This window comes from Macaca fascicularis, chromosome 18 (assembly GCF_037993035.2).
Source record: "Macaca fascicularis isolate 582-1 chromosome 18, T2T-MFA8v1.1".
NCBI classification, from domain to species: domain Eukaryota; kingdom Metazoa; phylum Chordata; class Mammalia; order Primates; family Cercopithecidae; genus Macaca; species Macaca fascicularis.
This window is the reverse complement of record NC_088392.1, coordinates 45,855,372-45,867,592: the sequence shown is the minus strand read 5'-3', so window position 1 is coordinate 45,867,592 and position 12,221 is coordinate 45,855,372. Positions and strand designations below refer to the sequence as shown.

The 12,221-nt window shown below is 35.3% G+C and overlaps 1 long non-coding RNA gene across 1 annotated transcript in view; it reads right to left on the bottom strand.

Moving 5' to 3' along the window:
• Positions 1-12,221, bottom strand: part of LOC102131594 (uncharacterized) — a 60,656-nt gene that overhangs the window by 48,271 nt on the left and 164 nt on the right. The window lies entirely within an intron of this gene.

Below are 12,221 nucleotides of genomic sequence, written 5' to 3'. Positions count from 1 at the left end.
AAGTCACAATTTGAAGAAGTAGTAAAAAATGTTGATTGTCTTTATCTGACTATAATTTGTATCAAACAGCAGTATAATAAATGTCAAAGTAACCTCCACATAATGGCAAAAACAAGGTGTAAAATCCAAACTCGATATCCTGTAAATGTGTCCTGGCTGGAGCCCTGGAGATTGTCTCCAGACTTGTAATACAATCAGGTCTGGGGAAATACCATGAAAATGTTTTCTTTCAATCCTTTGTAATTGGTATTCTTAAAGTGAAGGGTAGAAAATAAAGGGGAGTGGATATTTCGATTTGCTGCTTTTGTTTGGAATTGCTCAAATGACAAGTAACTACAGGGCAAATTGACATCTTCTCAGTTGAGTTGTAACCTTTTCAGCCTCCATTTCTTTCCAAGGTTTGTAAACAAACAGATTTGAGTGAGGACATTCAAAAGTTGGTCTCAAACCAAACTTCCATCCTGGCATTTTAGGTTACACATAACCTGGCCTCATTTATATGTTTTTCAATTGTATTTCTCCTTCTTCTTCATCTTAAAAGTTTAACTATTTCTCTAGGTTTCTTTCTCATTATTCCCTGAATGAACCATCCTAATTGCCACCTTGGCAACCTGAGTTTGCTGTTATTTTCCTGGAGATTTTTGGCACCCCTATGGGTTGGCATACTCATCCATCAAGATTCTTTATTAAGGCATTCTCAAAAAGCTCACACACTGATCAACCTCTTCTCTTCCTGATAGTTCTTGTTTCATTCAACTGTTCTACATAGTATGTTATTAATGTGGCAAACATTCATTTAACCAGCAAATGCTTAGAAAGCCTTACAATGTGCCGTATATTGTTACTGGACATTAGGAATGACTAAAGAACAAAACAAAGACATAGAGTCCTACCATCAAATAGTTTATAAATAGTGACGGGAATTAGACAGTAAAAATACAATATAAAAAATATCATATGTAAATAAATGAAAGAAATTAAAATACACTATGTTAAAACAGGCATCAGTAAATTTTTTACTCTAAGGAACCAGATAGTACAACTACCCAATTTTGCCCTTGTAGTAAGAAAGTAGCCATATACACAAAATGAGTTCTGTTCTAAAAAACTTGATTTATGGTCATTAGGATTTAAATTTAATAAAATTTTCTTGTGTTATAAAATATTGTGCTTTTGATTTAAAAATCATTTAAAATATTAAAAAATATGTTTTTAGTTTTAAAACTGGAGGTGGTCCTAATTGGACCTATGGGCTAGTTGCTGAGCCTGGGTTTAGATAATGGCAAATGTTAAGGAGACAACTAAGTTAGAGAATTGGTTCAGGCACTGTTGGCAGGTTAGAGAGTACTGCCAGGTTTGTTACTGTTGTTTGCTTTTTCTGAGACAGGATCTCACTCTGTCATCCAGGCAGGAGTGCAATGACATGATCATGGCTCACTGCAGCCTTGACTCCCAGGCCGAGGTAATCCTCCCAGCTCAGCCTCCAAGTAACTGGGACTACAGTCATGCATCACCACACCCAGCTAATTTTTGTGTTTTTTTGTAGAGACAGAGTCTCACCATGTTACCCAGGCTGGTCTCAAACTTGTGGGGTCAAGTGATTTCCCCTGCCAAATTGTTAGGATTACAGGTGTGAGCCACCATGCCCAGACAAATATTGCAGTTTTAGAGAAAGTAGCCAGACAAGACCTTACTGAAAGGGGGCATTCAAATAAAGAACTGAAGGAATATGTATAGATTTCACTTGATAAGATATTTAAGAAATAAAATGTTTTCTTATTTTTTCTAATTTATTCTATATCAGTCTCTTAACTTCTTATTTTTACAGATTTAAAAAAAATTTTATGCTACTTTAAGTTCTAGGGTACATGTACACAACATGCAGGTTTGTTACATATGTATACATGTGCCATGTTGGTGTGGTGCACCCATTAACTTGTCATTTACATTAGGTATATCTCTTAATGGTGTATCACCACCCACCCCCACCCCATGACAGACCCTGGTGTGTGATGTGCCCCTTCCTGTGTCCAGGTGTTCTCATTGTTCAATTCCCACCTATGAGTGAGAACACGCAGTGTTTGGTTTTCTGTCCCTACGATAGGTTACTCAGAATGATGGTTTCCAGCTTCATCCATGTCCCTACAAAGGACATGAACTCATCCTTTTTTATGGCTGCATAGTATTCCATGGTGTATATGTGCCACATTTTCTTAATCCAGTCTATCATTGATGGACATTTGGGTTGGTTCCAAGTCCTTGCTGTTGTGAATAGTGCTGCAATAAACATGCGTATGCATGTGCCTTTATAGCAGAATGATTTATAATCCTTTGGGTATATACCCAGTAATGGGATAGCTGGGTCAAATGGTATTTCTAGTTCTAGATCCTTGAGGAATCGTCACACTGTTTTCCACAATGCTTGAACTAGTTTACAGTCCCACCAACAGTGTAAAAGTGTTCCTATTTCTCCACATCCTCTCCAGCACCTGTTGTTTCCTGATTTTTTAATGATTGCCATTCTAACTGGTTTGAGTTGGTATCTCATTGTGGTTTTGATTTGCATTTCTCTGATGGCCAGTGATGATGAGCATTATTTCATGTGTCTGTTGGCTGCATAAATGTCTTCTTTTCAGAAGTGTCTGTTCATATCCTTTGCCCACTTTTTGATGGGGTTGTTTGTTTTTTTCTTGTAAATTTGTTTCAGTTCTTTGTAGATTCTGGATATTAGCCCTTTGTCAGATGAGTAGATTGCAAAAATTTTCTCCCATTCTATAGGTTGTCTGTTCACTCTGATGGTAATTTCTTTTGCTGTGCAGAAGCTCTTTAGTTTAATTAGATCTCATTTGTCAATTTTGGCTTTTGTTGCCATTGCTTTTGTGTTGAGGTACATTCCTTCTATACCCAATTTATTGAGAGTTTTATCATAAAGGGATGTTGACTTTTATCTAATGCTTTTTCTGCATCTATTCAGATGATCATATAGTTTTTGTCATTAATTCTGTTGATGTAGTGTATCACAGTTATTGATTATATATGTGGAAACATCCTTGCATTCCTGGAATAAATTTCATGTGATAATGGTATATTATCTTTTTTGATGTATTGTTGGATTCAGTTGCTAATATTTTTTTAAGGATTTTTGTGTTTATGTTGGACATACTGGCCTGTAGTTTTCCTTCCTTCCTTCCTTCCTTCCTTCCTTCCTTCCTTCCTTCCTTCCTTCCTTCGTTCTTTCTTTTCTTTCTTTCTTTCTTTCTTTCTTTCTTTCTTTCTTTCTTTCTTTCTTTCTTTCTTTCTTTCAGTCTTTCTGTCTTTCTTTTCTGTGTCTTTGTTTGGTTTTGGTATCAGAGTTATGTTATGTTGGTCTTGTAGAATGAGTTAGAAAGAGTTCCTTCCACTTCAAAAGAGTCCAGGGAATAAAATTATTTGAAGGTGTTTAAGAGTCAAGGATTGTTAAAAAAAACTGCATTGTAAAAGACTAGATGGAGGTTTTGGAATTGGAATACTGACCTTGGTATTATTAACTTCCTTTAAGTATCTAGCCGGCCCTTTGATAGCTTTTCTATAAAAGTCCCTTTATATGTACCTAGACAGATATACTCTAAGACACTCAACTTTTCACCTCTAGAATGTCTAGAACCTTTCCCTTTTACCAACTTCAAACCAGCAAGTCAATCTTTAACTCAACCTCTCATTGTCTCTTACTGACTTTTAGCAATTCCTCCAACTGGCTCAATAACTCACTCTCATAATTATTTCAAAACCCTCTCCCCTCATATTTTCCTACCACTGATGACTTGCCACACATTAATGCTCTGGACTTACTACAGCCACTCAAATATATTAATGCTATATAACCATGTCTGGCATGTTCTATGTACCAGGTATTATACTATAATCCCAAATGCATTACTTTATTTTGTACTAGAAACTGCCTATGAAATAGCTAAGCTGTTGTTCTTGTTGACATTTGACAGTTAAGCAAACTGAAAGATAGAAAAGCTCAAGTAACTTAACCAAGGCTGGTATTTGACCAAGTCCACTTAACCAAAGAGCCCATGCTCTTAATAAATGCTTATGACTACATTCAAAGTATATAATTATCGAATATTTGTAAGAAATAAATATTTTCTTGCTAAATAAAGCAACAATATATGAAAAGGATAATACATCATGACCAAGTAGGAATTATGTCAAAAATGAAAGATTGGTTTAACATTTGGAAATTAATCAAGGTAGCAAATATAGCAAACTGTAAAAGAAAAACTCATGATCATCTCAATCAATGCAGCAAAAGCATTTAACAAAGTTTGACACTCATTCCTGATAAAAATTCTCAACAAATTAGTAACACAAAGAATCCTAACCTGATAAAGGACATCTATGACAACCTACAGAGAGATAACATAATACTTAATGGTGAAATTCTAAATGACTTATCCCAGGATCAGAAACAAGATAAGGATGTCTGCTCTCATGAGTTCTATTCAACATTGTACTAGATGTCCAGCCAGTGCAATCAGGCAATAAAAGAAAAGAAATGCTTTCAGATTATAAACGAAGAAGTAAAATAATCTTTATTCTCAGATGATGATATTTTCTTTTCTTTTTCTTTCTTTTTTCTTTTTTTACTTTGTTTTGATATAGGGGCTTGCTCTTTCTCCCTGGCTAGAGTGCAGTGGTATGATGTCGACTCACTGCAATGTCTGCCTCCGGGGTTCAAGCGATTTTCCTGCCTCAGCCATCTGAATAGCTGGGATTACAGGCAACCTGCCACCATGCCTGGCTATTTTTTGTATTTTTAGTAGAGACTAGGTTTCGTCATACTGGCCAGGCTGGTCTCAAACTCCTGGCCTCAAGCAATCCGCCCTCCTCAGACTCCCGAAGTGCTGGGATTAGTTATGAGCCACTACACCTGACCATGATGATGATATTTTCTATATAGAAAACCTGACACAATCTACAAAAAAATTATTAGAACTAATAATTTACTTTAGCATTTATAATTATTTAACCAATCAAGAGAAAAGAAAATACATATATGTGTGTTTGTGTTTGTGTGTGTGTATATAATGTGCAAAGACTTACATACAAATGTTCATACGAGGTCTATTTGTAATAGCCAAAAACTGGAAATAACACAAATATTCCTGAACAGGGAAATAGACAAATTACAGTATATTCATACAATAAAATACTACTCAACTGTGAAAAGTGAACTATTGCTACACACAGTAACACTAGTGAATCTCAAAATAATTATGCTGAGTGAAAAAAGTCATAAACAAGTACATACTACTTTATATATGTATTTAATTTATATAAAATATAGAAAGTACAAACTATAGTGACATACTACAACATCTCAGTATTGGCTAGGGAAAGAGATTGGGATGTACAAGAGGAAGTGATTCAAAAAGGGCATAAGGAAACTTTGGGAGGTAACGGTAAGTTCAGGATCTTAATTGTGGTGATAGTTTCATGGGCATACATCTGCCAAAATTGTTAAATTGTACATATGCAGTTTATTATTTGTCCATTTTACCTCAGTAAGGCTGTTAAAATATTTATTACTTTCCATGTGAAATTAAATAAATGTTATTCATAAGAGTTGGTGACTTGCCATACTCTACACAAAGTATGGTCCTATGGTATATCTACATATGTGTCATTATTATTACTTAAACATTGTCATAATGCAACAGATAGACTTAAAAGGAAGCTCACTGTCATATCTATATAACTTTATGCCATATACATTGCCCATCCATCAGGATGTCAACAGGATAATTGCTAAGATAAGTAAAAGTGAAATCACAGGTCTAATCTGTAAGGGATGTTGACTTTAGCTTAAATGAGCAATGATCAGTAGCTAAGCCATTAGCCCAATCTTCAGAATTAACTTAAAAATTGACTGTAATATATTTTAAGAAGTCAGTTTCTCCAGAGACATAAAAGCCATTTCAGGAAGCCATATTAACCGGGATACTCAGTAAATTTCTGCTTTAGGTCATCAAAATGTAACCTGATGGCTGGAAAAAACTACAGTAACTTTCTGAGCTGCGTAACTTATTTCCAGGGATTCATTCCAAAACGTTTTTATGTATCACATGTCACTGGTGTAGCCAAGAAAATTGTTTTCAAACTTTTCAAGGAACAGAAATTACAGAATTTAAAAAGTTATATAATGTCCTTCTCTCTATAGTACACACATGTAATAAAGCAAAAATTAGAATTTCTCCCAGAAATCTATTTTAAAGAAAAATGAGTCTGAATTTGATAAAAATTTCCATAATCACCATCAAAGCCTAGACTTTTAAAACTAGAGGAGTCTTAGAAATCAGCTCATTCAATTATCCATTTTAAAGATGAAAAGTTGAAGCCTGCAGTGATGTGCAAAATTGATATACTGAGATAACAGAGAATAGAAACTAAAACCCAGATAACACTTGCTTCATTCTCTGTCTTGATAATTACAAGCAAATAGAGAAGACAGATTTTAAGATTTAAGAACAAATTTCTTGTGTCTCTGAGTTATTCATACTATTATTTTAAAAAATGTAAGCTATCTATTCTATAAATGAACTGGCTTCAATATCCTTTAATATTACAGGCTTTTTGCACAGTTCATTTGTTTAAAATGTCATGAATATTAAATAATTGACAGCTGCATGTTTTGACCCATGCCTGAAGCAAGCACCAGGTATATTAGGAATAGCACAGTTCTACAAAGAATGAAGGAGAGAGCTAATTAAATCCTGGAGAACTCATCTACAGAGATTGAGATGCCCTCTGGCATTTGTTAACACCAGGCAAAAGTCACTAATTATAGCTATACTGTTCATGCCACTGAAATACTTAGGACCAGCCTTGTGTGCCTTTCTGTAATTGTATCAGGAAAGGTGAAATCATCAAGGAACTTGACAGGTGTCATTTTACCTAAATGGAGTTGCTTTCAACAAATCCAAAAAGGAAAGGTGTTTTACCCATTGGATTAAATTAAACAATGAGAATGCTTTCCTTGCCCTCATCTTGTTAGTTGATAAGAAAAGGGCTAGAAGAAATGACTCCTGCCTTGAAGGATTGACAACTCAGATGGTGAGACTGAGCTGCTACCCCTGAAGCATAATGCATTATCATTAATTGATGGACATTGTAGAATTTCAATTCAGAAAATATTTATTGAACCCTTATATGGGACGGATCTCTGTGCTTGATCCTGTGGATGCAAACCTTTCCAGATCAAAAACCTATTATTCTGACTTCAAATTATATATTTTTATGATGATCTTCCAGGGTAAACCCTATATCTGCATCAAAAAGAATGACTAATTAGTAGCTGTTGTTCAAAAAGTGCTTGGCGGGATGTGTTTGTCTTTAGAATATTGCTGTCACCTCTCTAGGATGATGCTAAACTGAGATTCTAAAAGATTGCCAAGATTGTAAAGAACCCGAGAAACCAAATTCTCATCTCTCACTGTAGAAAGGAGACTCCTGAGCTCAAACAACTTATCCACATTTACTCGTCACTCACACTATTGATGGCAGGATCCAAGCAGAATTACTTCCTGATTTCTTCCGGTTGTTTTTTTTCATTACCATATTTGAAATTTTTAAATTATTTTTCTTCATTTTTACACACATATTTTCTCAATCATGGGCCAATAGATAAATGTGTGAATTAATACTTCCAGGAAAAAAAAATTGCTTTTAGTCTTTAATTTAATTCAAAACCCTGAAAATTAAGTAATTTCATGTGAACATTAACCGGTTTGTATGCAACTCATTTGTGAGATGACTAGAGGCTACTATGAAGTAAGTTAGCTTGGATTTTAACCCCTGATTCAATTCTTATTGCGTGGGTGATTTTGGTAAAGGTAGTTTAACATTTCTAAACCCTAGTTTCTACATAATTTAAATGAAGATGAGGTATGTTAAAATACAGAATGATATTAGATTTCATATTTAAAATATTTGTTCCTATCCCTGACTCACAGTATAGACTCCATAAGTATTTAAAAAAAAAAAAAAAAAAACAAGAAAGCAAAAACTGTTTTTGAATGTACTGAGGAAAGCAGTCTTCAAATTCTACCCTTCACTTAGAACTCAATTTCATTCTAAATAAAAACCACATAAGCTCTGGAATATAAACAGTGTCATGCCAAATTCTTACCGCCAACTTTATGAAATCATATTGCCAAAATTGGGACCTTCTAAAACAATCTTCTGTCATTGTGGTCCTAAAAACTGCTGAACAGCTACAATGCTGCCGGGCAGGGAGAATTTGAAAGATTTATCTTTCCCTCCACATGCCGTGTTTTCAGAAGTCAGTTAACTTCTGCTAACTTAGAACCTATGCCAAAAATCAGTTGTGTCATTATTTCATAAGGCACAATGAATAAATATTTGTGATAGAAAAAGTCACTGATTATAGATTTATGCTTACATTGTAGAAGAGCTTTACTACTTTGTGAGGGAAGGTTGCTACATTTTAATGGAAATTTAAAAATATTTGAAAATGACTGTCCAGGTAAATGCAGCACATCAAAACTTGTGAAGATTTATATTTGAGAAAAAATGAATACCAAAATTTAATGAGTTAAAATTCTATACTGGACAGTGCTGCTACATCTGAAGCATAATATAGGATCATTAATTGATGAACAATGTAGAATGGAAAACAATAATATTTAATTCAACTCAAAAAGTATTTATTGAGCCCTTATGTGGGGCTTATCTCTGTGCTTGATTCTGTGGATTCAAACCTTCCCAGATCAAAAGCCTATAATTCTTTGATTTCAAATTATACATATATTTATTTATTGTTTTCATAAAAAACAATGATAGAAGAAATTAAAATAGTAAATAACATATCATAAAAATGCAAAAAAAAAAAAAAAAAGAAGAAGAAGAAGAAAAGAGTCAACAATTTGGCCAAGCTTGGTGGCTCATGCCTGTAATTCAAACACTCTGAGAGGCTGAGGTGGGAGGATCACTTGAGCCTAGGAGTTCGAGACTAGCACTCCAGGCTGGATGACAGAGCAAGTCCCTATCTAAATAAATAAATAGAGTCAACAATGTAAAAGAAGTGTTTTTTGTAAAAAGCTATTGAAATAGATTTCTAGCAAAACTAAACAATGAATATAATATGCAGAAATCAATAATACTGGTATTTAAAAACCAGCTAATATATAAATTTCTTTAAACACTTAGAGAAAAATACTATGAATTTGAAAATTTAAAGTGGAAATTTTCCTATTAAAGTTTTGACTCAGTTGTGAAAAATCAATCTGTCAGTTCAGAAAATAAAAGATTCAGAGTAGTTTAGAGAAGTTTCTACTTTCTAATCAATGAATAGCTAATCTCAATATTATCCAAAATCTTATAGAAACTGAAAAAAACTATCCTGTATCCCATTATCTCAAGAATTAGATGCTCAACTAAATAAACTTACCAGAATCTTCTGTGTAACTAAATATGCAATACTGTACATCTCCCAAGTTATCTGTATGGAAGAATTTTAAGCTGGAAGAGATATTTCAGAGGAGAAGACTTTTTCCCTATGCATTTCAACTCAGAGCCTGAGCATACAGCTAACTCTTCCACCTTTGACTAATACAGTCATTTATCATTGTTGTCCTAAAGACTTCTAGGCAGTCACAAACCTGCTGGGCAGAGGTAATTCAAAAGAATTGATTTTCATTCTGCATGCTGTGATTTGACAAATCAGTGTGTTTTTGCTAACTTAGAAACTATGCACAAATTGGTGGCTTAAAACAAGCCTGCAGGTAGGCTGGGGTAATACTTGGAATGATTCAGCTCAGCTAGCATGAATGGTCTGTGATGGCCTTGTAGCTTGTCAGCTGGCAGAATGGTTAAGCTTAGCTGGGTTGGCTTGTCTATGCTCCACGTGTTCTTTCACCTTTCAGGAGGCTTGTCTATGATTCTGCACATGTTAGTCCCCAGGTTCCAAAGAGCAGCAAGAGACAGATAAAGACAAATGTGCAGCACATTGCAACTCTTACTAACCGAAGAAAGTTGTCAGACCAGTCTGGAGTCAGTGTGTGGCAGGGGACACTGCCAAAGGGCACAGATGGGTGAAGGGAATATGTCAAATAAATACCATATATATATATATATCAAAGAGCAAAATGGATAATATTTATTAAATATTCTACTAGGACTAGTAAATGAAAAAATACCCAGTCTCTAGACAAGAGCACTGTGTACATAGTCACTGTTGGATGTGTTGATTTCACACCATCTATTTCAGTTTAATTCAAACAATTCACTGATGATTTGTGCTCTAATGTATATAAGAAATGGTTAGATATATTTATGGTATTCAATGAGTCTGAAATTAAATTGAAACAAGATACCACCATTTGAAAAGTTTAAAGAATCCTCAGAAAGCATTAAGTGTTCATAAGTTGTTGGGGGAAGGGACAGAAAATTCTTGATTGACGAGGTGGCACTTGGGCCAGGCCTTGAAGAATAAGTAGAAATTTTCTAGACAACAGGAAAATTGGAGTCCTTCCTGGTGAGAAGAACAATAAAGTAAAAGTTGTGAAAGTGGAAGTGATCTTGTTATAAGTGGCAGATTTGTAGTAAACTGCCCTGACATGCAGCATGGTGGGGAATGGGAGTGCAGTGGGTTCTGTGTCAGATTATAGAAAACCAGGCTTTCTATTTTCTCCTGTCACTTAGACTAGAGCTGATGCTAAAGGCCAGAACCTCACTTCTCTTCCCTAGTTTTTTTTTTTTTTTTTTCCCAAGTATGTTAACCACAGCATCAAACAATGAAGCAGGTTGAAAGGATAGGTAGTAACAAAACTGCTTAAATGAGTTTATTTCATATTAGGTGATATTTGACAGCATCCAGGATACATGAATCTTTTTTCTATTTATCTCACCGAGTGCCAGATTGTGTGATAATATATGCGGAGGAGATGTTCTATGCAAATCACGTTCCATATTGCTATAAGACTTCTGCTCCCACATGCTATACAGGGCGCCCTTCCACACAACCACTCCAGCTGAACTGAGCTGGCCCATGTGGAACTAATAGACTCCTTCTTTCCATCTTTCAAAGCAACAAAACCTTACACTACAAGGGCGGAAAGGCTTATTTAACTTTGTTCTTCTAGAGTTTCTAGATCTCACCAAATCTCAGCCAATTCTAAACTGCATCGAAAGGGTCTTCCAAGTGTAAAAGCATCCCTGACTTCTGCATTCCCTATGCCTTCTAAGGACAGGTTCCCACCCAGCTCCCTACCATTTTCACAAAAACAGAGTAGATATTCCTGTGAAGAAATAGTCTAAAATTATGGTCAGTCCCAAGGGTATAAATTATTATTATTTTTTTATTTTTTTGAGATGGAGTCTCACTCTTGTTGCCCAGGCTAGAGTGCAATGTACATACTTGGAGTCCAGGTACGATCTCTGTTCACCGTAACCTCCGCTTCTGGGGTTCAAGTGATTCTCCTGCCTCAGCCTCCCAAGTAGCTGGGATTACAGGCATGTGCCACCATGTCCAGCTAATTTTTTTTTTTTGTATTCTTAGTAGATATGGGTTTTTTCCATGTCAGTCAGGTTGGTCTCGAACTCCAGACCTCAGGTGACCCACCTGCCTCAGCCTCCCAAGGGTTTAAAATCTTAAGCGGACTCAGCAGGCAAAAATTCAAGCTTTTGATCCTGTATCATATTTTCTAGTATTAAGATACACATGCACTTGGGCACAGTTCATGTACAGCAATGTTTCTCCTCCATAGGGGAGGGGTGAGATGAATGTGATCCTTAGAGTCACCTAATAGCTAAACGGGGCAGTTAAGACAAACCTTAAAGACTAGATGGTTTACAGTGTTGACTCAAATCCCTCTTTAGGGAATCTTCCCTGACTCTCCAAAGTATGAAGAGAGGAAATTATGACTTGTCTTCTGAAAACACATTCCTTGTGATCTCTGCCTTCTGCTTCTCTTGAGAACATGAGGCTAAGAGTTCCTATCAAAATAGAGATCCTCTTCTTCATTCTATTTTTTCCCCTAAACCAGTAAATTTATGCTTATCTGTAGAACAATAAGCAAGGGCCCAATTCTCTGGTACTTCTACAACATAATGCAGCTATCTTACATTTTAAATTCAGTTGAGAGGAAACAGAAAAGGAATGCATTCCTCAACAGTGAGACAAAAAGGACCATAACACTTCCACAATAAGAAAA